This window comes from Perca fluviatilis, chromosome 14 (genome assembly GCF_010015445.1).
Source record: "Perca fluviatilis chromosome 14, GENO_Pfluv_1.0, whole genome shotgun sequence".
In the NCBI taxonomy this organism is placed as follows: domain Eukaryota; kingdom Metazoa; phylum Chordata; class Actinopteri; order Perciformes; family Percidae; genus Perca; species Perca fluviatilis.
The window spans coordinates 36477549-36490579 of NC_053125.1; the positions used below are offsets into that span (position 1 = coordinate 36477549).

The 13031-nt window shown below is 36.6% G+C and overlaps 1 long non-coding RNA gene across 1 annotated transcript; it reads left to right on the forward strand.

Moving 5' to 3' along the window:
- The first annotated feature begins 3537 nt into the window (after positions 1 to 3537).
- Positions 3538 to 3893, forward strand: LOC120573024. The gene is made up of 2 exons (XR_005641598.1): positions 3538 to 3736; positions 3816 to 3893. It is a non-coding gene; the product is annotated as an uncharacterized LOC120573024 (long non-coding RNA).
- Positions 3894 to 13031: the final 9138 nt, after the last annotated feature.

Genomic DNA, 13031 nt, shown 5'->3' on the forward strand with positions numbered 1-13031 from the left:
ACTGGAATTTGGCCTTTTTGAATTGTATGCTCTCTCATAGTTATTGTTGTTTCATAGTTATTATATTTTCTTCCTTTGTGGACTTTTCATTCAATAATCTTTGTTTGACATTTTGAATTCACTGTTTGTATTCGCTGTGACTATATGTGGTTTTAAATCTGTTGAGGTTTGTTCAGACAGAAAGCAAAAACGCTGATGATGTAATACAAAGTCAGAAAATCGAAAGCTAACTGTTCCAGCACAATAGAAGAAATAAAACAAGGCCACATGCTCATTATCTGTGACTTGATTTGTTAGTTACCCTCCTGATGTGTCTGTGTTTAAACTCCTAATTAAAATTTAACGAAATGTCCACTAAAAGTTCTGTTTTTGCCGCTGACAGACTGAGATTATTATTCTAAGTGTCTGACAACATTATGGAAAGGATCCCTACAGAGATGGACCTTTTAGTTAAAGAGTAAGATCCTTTTAGTTTAACATGAAACAGCCAAGAAATCACCATCACCAAACTCCACCAGACTCCATGTAAATAATCAGGACTTTTAGCGTGTATGGAGCCAGCATATTTCCACCAGACTCCATGTAAATAATCAGGACTTTTAGCATGTATAGAGCCAGCACATCTCCACATGTAAATGCGTGAATTAAGGGTTTATTTCAACCAAACCAGAGTGGTGATTGTTGGAACAGTGGAAAGATGAACCAAGACGGACTTTGGTAGTTTTATTTAGTTTCTGTCAATTATAATTTGAAGTGTGTTTAAAAGTGATACAATTACCTTAAATGGAGTCTGGTGGGAAAAGAAATCAAAATGCTTAAAATGTGTGGTGTAGTTATAAACAGTATACCCACTAAGAAACCCTCCAGGAATTAATAAAAAAGCAAAGGGTGGCTACTTTGAAGAATCTAAAATATAAGACATGTTTTAAGTTATTTCACACTTTTTTGTTAAGTACATAATTCCATGTGTTCATTCATAGTTTTGATGCATTCAGTGAGAATCTACAATGTAAATAGTCATGAAAATAAATAAACGCATTGAATGAGGTGTGTCCAAACTTTTGGCCTGTACTGTACTATACTTTATTTGACATGCTATTCTATGACTTTTTTCGACATACTATGCTACGACTTATTTTCGACATTCTATACTATTTCTTTTTTTTGACATACTATACTATGACTTTTTTTCCGATACATTATACTATGACTCTTTTCGACATGCTATGACCTTTTTTCAAAAAAATTTCGACATACTATACTATGACTTGGCCACTTGGAGGTCAAGAGGGGAACCAACAGCTACACATAGTTTATTAATCAGCGTTATTATATTCAGTGGTGGACTGTAACTGAGTAAATTTACTGAAACACTGTACTTAACTTGAGATACTTTTACTTTACTTGATTATTAAATAATGTACAGCACTTAAATAATGGTAAAATATAAAGGGAAATAACAGAAGATTCATTTTAAGCATTTTGATTTATTTCCCCACCAGACTCCATTTAAGAACAACAGTTTTAGCACTTTTAAACACACTTCAATTATAATTGACAGAAACAAAATAAAACTACCAAAAGCCATCTTGGTTCATCTTTCCACTGTTCCAACAATCACCACTCTGGTTTGGTTGAAATAAACCTTAATTCTCCCATTTACATGTGGAGATATGCTGGCTCTATACACTCTAAAAGTCCTGATTATTTACATGGAGTCTGGTGGAGATATGCTGGCTCTATACACGCTAAAATTCCTGAGTATTTACATGGAGTCTGGTGGGTTTGGTGATGGTGATTTTGGGGCTGTTTCATTTTAAACTAAAAGGACACTTAGAATAATAATCTCAGTCTGTCAGCGGCAAAAACTGAACTTTTAGTAGACGGATTGTTACATTTTAAGGAGTTTAAACAGACACACCGGGAAGGATAAATCCAACAAAGCAAGTCACAAATAATGAGAAATTGGCCTTGTTTTATTTCTTTATTGTGCTGGAATCCGTCAGATTTCTATTTTCTGACCTTGTATTACATCCTCAGTGTCTTGTCTGTCTGGACAAACCTCAACAGATTTAAAACCACATATAGTCACAGAGAATACAAACAGTGAATTCAAAATGTCAAACAAAGTTTATTGAATGAAAAGCCCACAAAAGGAAGAAAATATAATAACTATGAAACAACAATAACTATCAGAGCATACAATTCAAAATGGCCAACTTTCAGTTGGGTGGAGATAGTGAGAGTAAATTGGACAAATGTCTGTGATGATGAGAGGAATATTTGTACCAATTTTTGTGAATATCGGAGCATATACAGTATGTCGAAAAGTCATGAAAAGGTATAGTATAGCATGTCAAAAAAGTAAAAGTATAGTATGTCGAAAAAAATCATAAAAAGTCATAGCATAGTATGTGGAAAAAGTCACAGTATAGTATGTCGAAAAAAGTCATTGTATAGTATGTCAAAAAAGTCATAGTATAGCATTTCGAAAAAAGTCAGTATGTTGAATAAAAAAGTCATAGTATATTATGTTGAAAAAAATCATAGTGTAGTACATCGAAAAAAGTTATTGTATAGCGTATTGAAAAAAGTCATAGTATAGTATGTCAAAAAAGTCATAAAAAGTCATAACAGTATGTCGATATAAGTCATAGCGTAGTATGTCTAAAAAATTCATCGTATAATATGTTGAAAAAAAGTCATAGTATAGTATGTCGAAAAAGTCATAACATAGTATGTCGAAAAGAGTCATAATATAGAATTTCGAAAAAAGTCATAGTATAGTATGTCGAAAAAAGTCATAGTATAGTATGTCGAATAAAAAAGTCCTTAGTATATTATGTTGAAAAAAGTCATAGTATAGTATGTCGATAAAAAGTCGTAGTATAGTATGTCGAGTCATAGTATAGTATGTCGATAAAGAGTCATAGTATATGGTATGTGTATGGTGTATGGTATAGCTCTGCGGTGCCCTGCAGTGTTCTGCTATGTCCACCTATGCCCTGCTATGCCACGCTACAACCTGTAATGCCCTGCTATGCCATGAACTACTACAACTACTATTTCTAGTCACTGTTCCATTATCTTTAGTGTGACTAATATTGCCACTGTTCATCACACCTCTAACCGGCACCGTCAGACACCGCCTACCAAGAGTCTGGGTCTGTCCCAGGTTTTGCCTCGCCACTGTTGCACTAAATGCTTGCTCTTGGGGGAATTACTAGAATTGTTGGGTCTTTGTAAATTATAGAGCGTGGTCTAGATCTACTCTATCTGGAAAGTGTCCTGAGATAACTCTTGTTATGATTTGATACTATAAATTAAATTGAATTGAATTGAATAGCATGTTTAAAAAAGTCGATACAAAGTCATAGTATAGAATGTAATTTTTTTTTTTTTATTGTATAGTATATCAAATAAAGTCAATAAAATGTTATAGTATAGTTTGTCGAAAAAAAAATTCAAAAAAAGTTATAGTATAGTGTGTCAAAAAAAGTAATACAAAAGTAATAGTATAGTATGTCGAAAAAAAGTCATGGTATAGTAACGTGTTTATATTAATAATAGTCGGTTTGGTGTTTGAGGTGTCGTACATGGAGACGTGGAAAGGGAAGGTCCGTCCTCTTCTGTCCCAACACACTTCCTGTCCCTGTGACAGGACGTCCCGATTTGCTCTGTCTTGACTCGCCTCTTTGTGTTTCAGAGTGTGAGCCTGTCCAGCGCCGCGGAGAAGGTTGGATGATGATATAAGCAACATGTTCAGTCTGAAGTCATAAATAATTAATAATGTAAAAATGTCTGTGTGTGCTCAGTCTCTGGAGCTCAGAGGGCCCTATGACATCACCAACCTGTATCCTTCCTATTGGTTCAGACACAAACTGTAGTCTTCAGGGGCTTCTGGACACATTTATTATTCTTACAAACTGTTTATTTAATAAAGTTTTTGAAACACCACAAGTCTAAAATTCTGTGAAATGTTTTATTTATTTTTTTTAAATCAGTGTGCTGCACTCTGATTGGTCAGCACTGAAGCAGGTAATGATGTCATCAAAAATAGAGCTCTGCAGTACATTCAGTCAGAAATATAAAAATATAAATCTACAAATAGGAAGATTTCACAACAATTCAACAACCCTTTTTTAGGGTATAAACAACCATCTGAATGGATCCTTTTTTAGAAATGTTTTACTTCACAACATCTCAAACAGTTTAATGACCATAATTAATTCCATTAATATAAAACATATAAATCTACAAATAGGCAGATTTCAGACCCTTAATCAAATTCTCTTAAACATCATTAAAATCTCATTTAAACAGGTTTTTAAATGTAGTCCCTTTTAGACAAAACACAAACGATCTGAACATAACTTTAGATTTTTAAGAAACAACATTTGAGTGTCTAGAGGAGACAACCTTAAAAACAGTGTAATAGCCCTTTAGTGTTAGCATTCATTAGCTGATATACAACCGTTGGTGTGTTAAAGGACGCGTGGACATTTGACAACTGGACTGATCAGCAGGAGTATTAAAACGATCTGAAATGGAAGCACATGATTGGTCCTTTCAGCGGCAAGGTCATGATGACGTTGTCCTGCAGGAGAGGACTGTGATTGGCCGGCTGCTCAGAGGCCTAGGATGTGGTTGATGTGACCCTGAAGATAAATGAAAACATCTGTTTAATAAACTATGAAACACATTTTCTTACCATGAATACTTGAAATGATAAAGTAAGAAAATATAAACCACCTTGGTGTTTTCAACTATTTGTACGACATACTATACTATGACTTTTTTCGACATACTGTATTATGACTTTTTTTCAACATGCTATACTATGACCTTTTAAACAAAAACATTTCGACATACTAAACTGTGACTTTTTTCGGCATACTATGCTATGACTTTTTTCGGCATACTATGCTATGACTTTTTTCGGCATACTATGCTATGACTTTTTTCGGCATACTATACTATGACTTGGCCACGTTGAGGTCAAGAGGGGAACCAACAGTTACCCGTACAGTTAATTAATCAGCCTTATTATATTCAGTGGTAGACTGTAACAGTACATTTACTCAAGTACTGTAGTTAACTTTTACTTCTCTTGATTATTAAATAATGTACAGCACTTAATTAAAAATAATGGTAAAATATAGAGGAATAACAGAAGATTCATTTTAAGCTTTTCAACATACTATACTATGAAGTTTTATGACTTTTTTCGGCATACTATACTATGACCTTTTTGTAAAGCATTGCTCCTATGTTAATTCTCATAAATAAAGCATTTGTAAATTAAATCATTTTCTCTCTATAAACTATTTACAAACTATTAGTAAATGGTTTGTCCGTAGCACTTTGAGATTCTTTTATGAAAAGTTCTTTACAAATAAAATGTATTATTATTATTATTATTATTATTATAGTAAGCAAGCCCATGTAAAACATTTATAAGTTGATTTTTTTAATAATTCATAAATGATGCATTAACCATTTGTAAAGTAAGTTATTTTACCATTATTTACTAGGTACTCAGAATGTATAGGGTCGGTTAAAACTAGGAAGTTAATGATTAACAGACTATCTAGACCTACATTTTGATCAAGCCTTAAATAAAATGTTATGATTTAGAAATAGGCCTAAACTAATAGCTGGGGTGTTTATACATCTGTTATAAATAGGATTTTTTATACGTTTTTTTTACATACTATACTATGAATTTTTTCGGCCCACTATACTATCACCTTTTTCTCAAAAGCTTCGACATACTATACTGTGACTTTTATCGACATACTATATTATGACTTTTTTCGGCATACTATACTGTGACTTTTATCGACATACTATATTATGACTTTTTTCGACATACTATACTGGGACTTTTATTGACATACTATATTATGACTTTTTTCAGCATATTATACTGTGACTTTTTACGGCATACTATACTTTGATCTTTTCTGACATACTATACTATGACCTTTTTCTCAAAATTTTCGGCATACTATACTGTGACTTTTCTCGACATACTATATTATGACTTTTTTCGGCATACTATACTGTGACTTTTCTCGACATACTATATTATGACTTTTTTCGGCATACTATACTGTGACTTTTATCGTCATACTATACTGTGACTTTTATCGTCATACTATGTCATGACTTTTTCCGACATACTATACTGTAACTTTTATCAACATACTATATTATGACTTTTCTCGACATACTATATTATGACTTTTTTCAGCATATTATACTGTGACTTTTTACGGCATACTATACTTTGATCTTTTATGACATACTATACTATGACCTTTTTCTCAAAATTTTCGGCATACTATACTGTGACTTTTCTCGACATACTATATTATGACTTTTTCGGCATACTATACTGTGACTTTTATCGTCATACTATACTGTGACTTTTATCGACATACTATACTGTGACTTTTATCGACATACTATATTATGACTTTTTTCAGCATATTATACTGTGACTTTTTTCGACATACTATACTGTGACTTTTATCGACATACTATATTATGACTTTTTTCGACATACTATACTGTGACTTTTATCGACATACTATATTATGACTTTTTTCGGCATACTATACTGTGACTTTTATCGACATACTATATTATGACTTTTTTCAGCATATTATACTGTGACTTTTTACGGCATACTATACTTTGATCTTTTATGACATACTATACTATGACCTTTTTCTCAAAATTTTCGGCATACTATACTGTGACTTTTCTCGACATACTATGTTATGACTTTTTCCGACATACTATACTGTAACTTTTTTCGGCATACTATACTATGACTTGGCCACTTGGAGGTCAAGAGGAGAAACAACAGCTACTTGTACAGTTTATTAATCAGCGTTATTATATTCAGTGGTGGACTGCAAGTGAGTAAATTTACTCAAGTGCTGTACTTAACTTGAGATACTTTTACTTTACTTGATTATTATATAATGTACAGCACTTAATTAAAAATAAAGGTAAAATATAAAGAGAAATAACAGAAGATTCATTTTAAGCATTTTGATTTATTTCGTTATTTTATTTAGACTCCATTTAAGAACAGCAGTTTTATCATTTTTAAACACACTTCAATTATAATTGACAGAAACAAAATAAAACCATCAAAAGCCATCTTGGTTCATCTTTCTACTGTTCCAACAATCACCACTCTGGTTTGGTTGAAATAAACCCTTAATTCACCCATTTACATGTGGAGATATGCTGGCTCCATACACGCTAAAAGTCCTGATTATTTACATGGAGTCTGGTGATGGTGATTTCGGGGCTGTTTCATGTTAAACAAAAAGGATCTTAATCTTTAACAAAAAGCTCTATCTCTGTAGGGATCCTTTCCATAACGTGAAAAACCTAACTTTTAGTGGACGTATCGTTACATTTTAATGAGTTAAAAGACAGACACATCAGGAAGGATAAATCCAACAAATCAAGTCACAAATTATGAGCATGACGCCTTGTTTTATTTCTTTTATTGTGTTTGGAGAGCTGAAGAAGTCCAGAGATCCCTGCAACTCTGCTGCTACGTCCAGGTCAAAAGCACAAGCAAGTTTGTTATGAATTTGCATTAATTTGATCCACATTTAAAATTAAATCATTGACATTAATTTACAAGTCCGATGAATTCATCTGCTGTTTGGTATATGACTTGGTCAGCATCCTGCTGCTCCATCATTCTTTAGTGTCTGCTGGAGTTTGCTTCCCATTTTCTGACTTTGTATTACATCATCAGTGTCTTTGCTTTCTGTCTGAACAAACCTCAACAGATTTAAAACCAAATTCAGTCACAGAGAATCCAAACAGTGAATACAAAATGTAAATTAAAGATTATGTAATGACAAGTCCACAAAGACGAAAAAAAAGAAGAAAAAGTTAAACTTCAATTCAATTCAATTCAATTTTATTTATAGTATCAAATCATAACATAAGTTATCTCGAGACACTTTACAGATAGAGTAGGTCTAGACCACACTCTATAATTTACAAAGCCCCAACAATTCCAACAATTCCAGTAATTCCCTCAAGAGCAAGCAGTGCGACAGTGGCGAGGAAAAACTCCCTCTTGGGAAGAAACCTCGGACAGACCCAGGCTCTTGGTAGGCGGTGTCTGACGAGCCGGTTGGGGGTGTGATGAACAGTGGAGATAGTAGTCACATTAATAATGGAACAGTGACTGGATGTAGTGGGAGGCTGCAGGGTTCAGCAGGAAGCAGCAGGGTTCAGCAGGAAGTAGCAGGGTTCAGCAGGAAGCAGCAGGGTTCAGCAGGACGCAGCATGACATTGCAGGGCATCGCTGAGCTCAGCAGGGAGTGCAGCAGGACCACGGCGACAGCTGCAACCAGGATCTTGGTGCCAACGTTCTCCAAGGAAATACGCTGGGGGAAAGAACATAAGGACTCCGGGGAGTAAACTCCCCAGAAGCTAGGATTAGTAACAAGCATTTCTGGGACGGGCTGCACACAAATAGTAATAGTAATAGTAACAGTAATAGAAACAGTAATAGAAAGGGAGAGGAGAGAGCAGCTCAGTGTGTCAAAGGAAGGAAGTCCCCCGGCAGTCTAGAACTATAACAGCGTAACTATAACAGGTAACTAAGAGAGACAGGTCATAAGGAGAGGTAGCTTTTTCGGGCTTAGAACTCTCCCCCTGCCGGATCGGGCTTGGCTGGCCTGCCTCCCTCTACTTTGTTATGTATTATTAATCTAACAATTATGAAGAGAAGCAGTTGGGCCAGTTAGGTGAACACTGCAACTCCTCACTCCCTAACTATAAGCTTTATCAAATAGGAGAGTTTTAAGTTCATTCTTGAATGAGGTGACAGTTTCTGCCCCCCGAACCCAGATCGGGAGCTGGTTCCATAGGAGGAGACCTGATAACTGAAGGCTCTAGCTCCCATTCTACTTTTGAGACTCTAGGTACCACCAGTAACTCTGCATTCTGGGAACGCAGTGCTCTAGTGGGACAATAGGGTATTAGGAGCTCTTCTAGATATGATGGTGCTAGACCATTTAGAGCTTTGTAGGTCAAGAGAAGGACTTTAAACTCAATCCTGGATTCAACAGGAAGCCAATGCAGAGAAGCTAATACAGGAGAAATATGATCTCTTTTCTTAGTTCTTGTGAGAACATGCGCTGCAGCATTCTGGATCAGCTGGAGAGTCTTAAGAGACTTATTTGAGCAACCTGACAGTAAGGAATTACAATAGTCCAGCCTGGAAGTAACAAATGCATGGACTAGTTTTTCAGCGTCGTTTTGAGACAGGATATTCCTAATTTTGGCAATGTTACAAAGATGAAAAAAGCTGTTCTTGAGGTTTGTTTTAGATTGGCATTAAAGGATATATCCTGATCAAAGATAACTCCTAAATTTCTAACAGTGGTGCGGAGGCCAGGGCAACACCATCCAGAGTAGCTATATCTTTAGATAATGAAGTTGCGGTTAGGGGCCCCGGCACAACACAATAACTTCAGTTTGGTTAGGGTTTAACATCAGAAAATTATAGGTCATCCAGGATTTTATATCCTTAAGCACGCTTGAAATTTAGCTGCTGACTGGTTTTGTCTGGTTTGATTGACAAGTATAATTGGGTTGTCATCCGCGTAAACAGTGAAAGTTAATTGAGTGTTTTCTAATAATATTGCCTAGAGGAAGCATATATAAGGAGAATAGAATTGGTCCAAGCACTGAGCCTTGAGGAACCCCATGGCTAACTTTAGCTGTTTGGAGGATTTATCATTAACATTCACAAATTGAGATCGATCAGAGAAATAGGACCTAAACCAACTCAGAGCAATTCCTTTAATGCCAACCAAGTGTTCCAATCTCTGTAACAGGATTGAATGGTCAATAGTGTCAAATGCAGCACTAAGATCTAGTAAAACAAGAATGGAGACAAGACCTTTGTCTGCAGCAGTTAAAAGGTCGTTAGTAATTTTCACCAGTGCCGTCTCTGTGCTATGATTCTTTCTAAATCCTGATTGAAAGTCATCAAATAAACTATTGCTATGTAGAAAATCACATAACTGATTAGCAACCACCTTCTCAAGGATCTTGGATAGAAAAGGAAGGTTAGATATAGGTCTATAGTTTGCTAAGACCTCAGGATCCAGGGTGGTTTTTTTTCAGAAGAAGGTTTTATCACAGCTACTTTAAATGACTGTGGTACATAACCTGTTAATAGAGACATATTGATCATATCTAGTAATGAGGTGTTAACCACAGGTAATGCTTCTTTGAGTAGTCTCGTTGGGATGGGGTCCAAGAGACAGGTAGATGGCTTAGCTGAGGATATCTTTAACATTAATTGTTGAAGGTCTATAGGATAAAAGCAGTCTAAGTATATGTTGAGACTAGTCTTTATTTCTAACGACTCTGCGTTTAAAGGTGAACCATTAGAAGTTGAGTGTAAAAGGTGATGAATTTTATCTCTAATTGTTGTAATTTTATCATTAAAGAAGCTCATGAAGTCATCACTACTCAGAGCTAGAGGAATAGATGGCTCAGTAGAGCTGTGGCTATCTGTCAGCCTGGCGACAGTGCTGAAAAGAAACCTTGGGTTGTTCTTGTTTTCTTCTATTAGTGATGAGTAATAGTCTGATCTGGCCTTTCTTAGGGCCTTCCTATAGGTTTTGAGACTTTCTCGCCAATCCAAACGAGATTCTTCCACCTTGGTGGAACGCCACTTACATTCGAGGTTTGTGGTTTTTATGACAATTTGTGCGAGTTTGGGAGTTATACCAAGGTGCTAGTTTCCTTTGCTTCATCATCTTCTTTTTCAGGGAGCGCGCGGAGTCTAAGGTCGTCCGTAGGCATGTCGTAACACCGTCTACAAATGCATCAATTTGAGAGGGACTGAGGTTAACATACAGGTCCTCTGTTATGCTAAGGCATGACATAGAGTCGAATGTTGTTGGAATATCTTCTTTAAATTTAGCTATAGCACTGTCAGATAAGCATCTGGTGTAGGAGCTTTTATCTAATTGAATATAATCAGGTAGTAAGAATTCGAAAGTGATTAAAGAATGATCTGATAATACCGAATTCTGCGGAAATATTATTAAATCCTCAATTTCAATACCATATGCCAGCACAAGGTCAAGGGTGTGGTTAAAACAGTGCGTCGCCTTGTGCACACTCTGACTGAAACCGATTGAATCCAGTAATGAGTTGAAAGCAGTACTAAGGCTGTCATTGTCAACGTCCACATGGATATTAAAATCACCTACAAGAAGTACTTGGTCTGATTTAAGGACTAAACATGATAAAAACTCTGAGAATTCAGATACAAATTCAGAATACGGACCTGGAGCCCTGTAAATAACAACGAATATAATTGGCTGTAATGTTTTCCATTTTGGATGTTGAAGATTAAGAACAAGACTTTCAAATGAGTTATAATGTAATTTAGGTTTAGGAGTAATTAACAGGCTTGCATCAAAGATGGCTGCAACTCCCCCTCCTCGGCCTGAGCCTCTAGGAATTTGAGTATTAATATGGCTGGGAGGAGTGGCTTCATTTAGACTAACAGTCTTCATGGCCCAGCCAGGTTTCAGTAAGACAAAATAAATCAATGTTATTATCTGATATCAACTCGTTTACCAATACTGCTTTAGAAGACAGAGATCTAATATTTAATAGTCCACATCTAATTTTCCTATTTTGTTCTATTGCAGTCGTTTTAATTCCAATTAGGTTGTTAAGTATAGCGCATCTTTTGATTACCTTTGATTTAACCGATCTGAGCCGGGGGACAGAGACCGTGCTTATTAGACTATGAGTAGGCGACTGCTCCAACGGAAGCACAGAGGGACGCATTGCACTGCACCGCTGATTACTAATATCAAACTTGGGTTGTCATGGTTTATGTCTGATAAACTCGTTCAGATTTTTTGATATGAGAGCGGCACCGTCCCAGGTGGGATGAATGCCGTCTCTCTCAATCAGACCAGGCTTTCCCCAGAATGCCCTCCAGTTATTCACATAGCCCACATCATTAGCTGGGCACCACCCCGACAACCAGCGGTGGAAGGATGACGTACGGCTGTACATTTCATCATTGGTCAGGTTTGGCAGGGGTCCAGAGAAAACTACTGAGTCCGACATTGTCTTTGCGTATGCACAAAGTGACTCAACATTAATTTTAGTGATCTCCGTTTTGACACCATTCACCACCTACGTGATGCACGATCTTACTGTATTTACGGTTCTTTTTGCCAGCAGCTTTAGATGGGTTTCTATATCGCGCCGGCTCCAGCCCCGGGACACATATGACCGTGAGGTAGGCCTACTGTAGCCGGCCGGGGCGCTGGCTTCACATATCGCAGTATAGAGCTCCCAATAACCAGAACTGGCTTCTCAGCGGGTGTATCACTGAGTAGGGAGAAACTGTTAGAGAGGCGAAAACGCCTCGGTTTAGAGCGACCGTCGTGTGCACTCCCTGGTCTAGATCTAACGCTACGCTTCCCTCGGACAGTCACCCACTCGCCCGGCTGCTCGGGGTCTGCCGGGGGACAGCTAGCAGAAGCTACAGAAGCTACAGTATGTTGGCCCGCATTAACTACATGGTGCTGGCTAGCTACGGAAGCATACGATTCTGATTCCATGATGCGGAGCCGTGACTCAAATTCACTAAACTTCAAAACAATAACTAGAGAGCATACAATTCAACATAGACAACTTTCCAGTTGGAAGGAGCTAATTAATGAAAGCAAATTGTAAATATGTTATTAATGATGAGAGGAATATTTGTAGAATTGTTTTGTTAACATCGGAGCATATAGGACCAAATTAAGGCTTTCCACGCATTAGGGGGCACTCATTAAACACGCATGGACCAAATTGCTGTATAGTCTTTTTGAGATTTGCTCTGGAAGTCAGTCTGGCGAAGAGCCCATTCGAACCCATTTCCAATGTCCCCAAAATCGAGGCAACAATCACAACCGCTTAGGCGGGCTTTACACCAATCACAACCA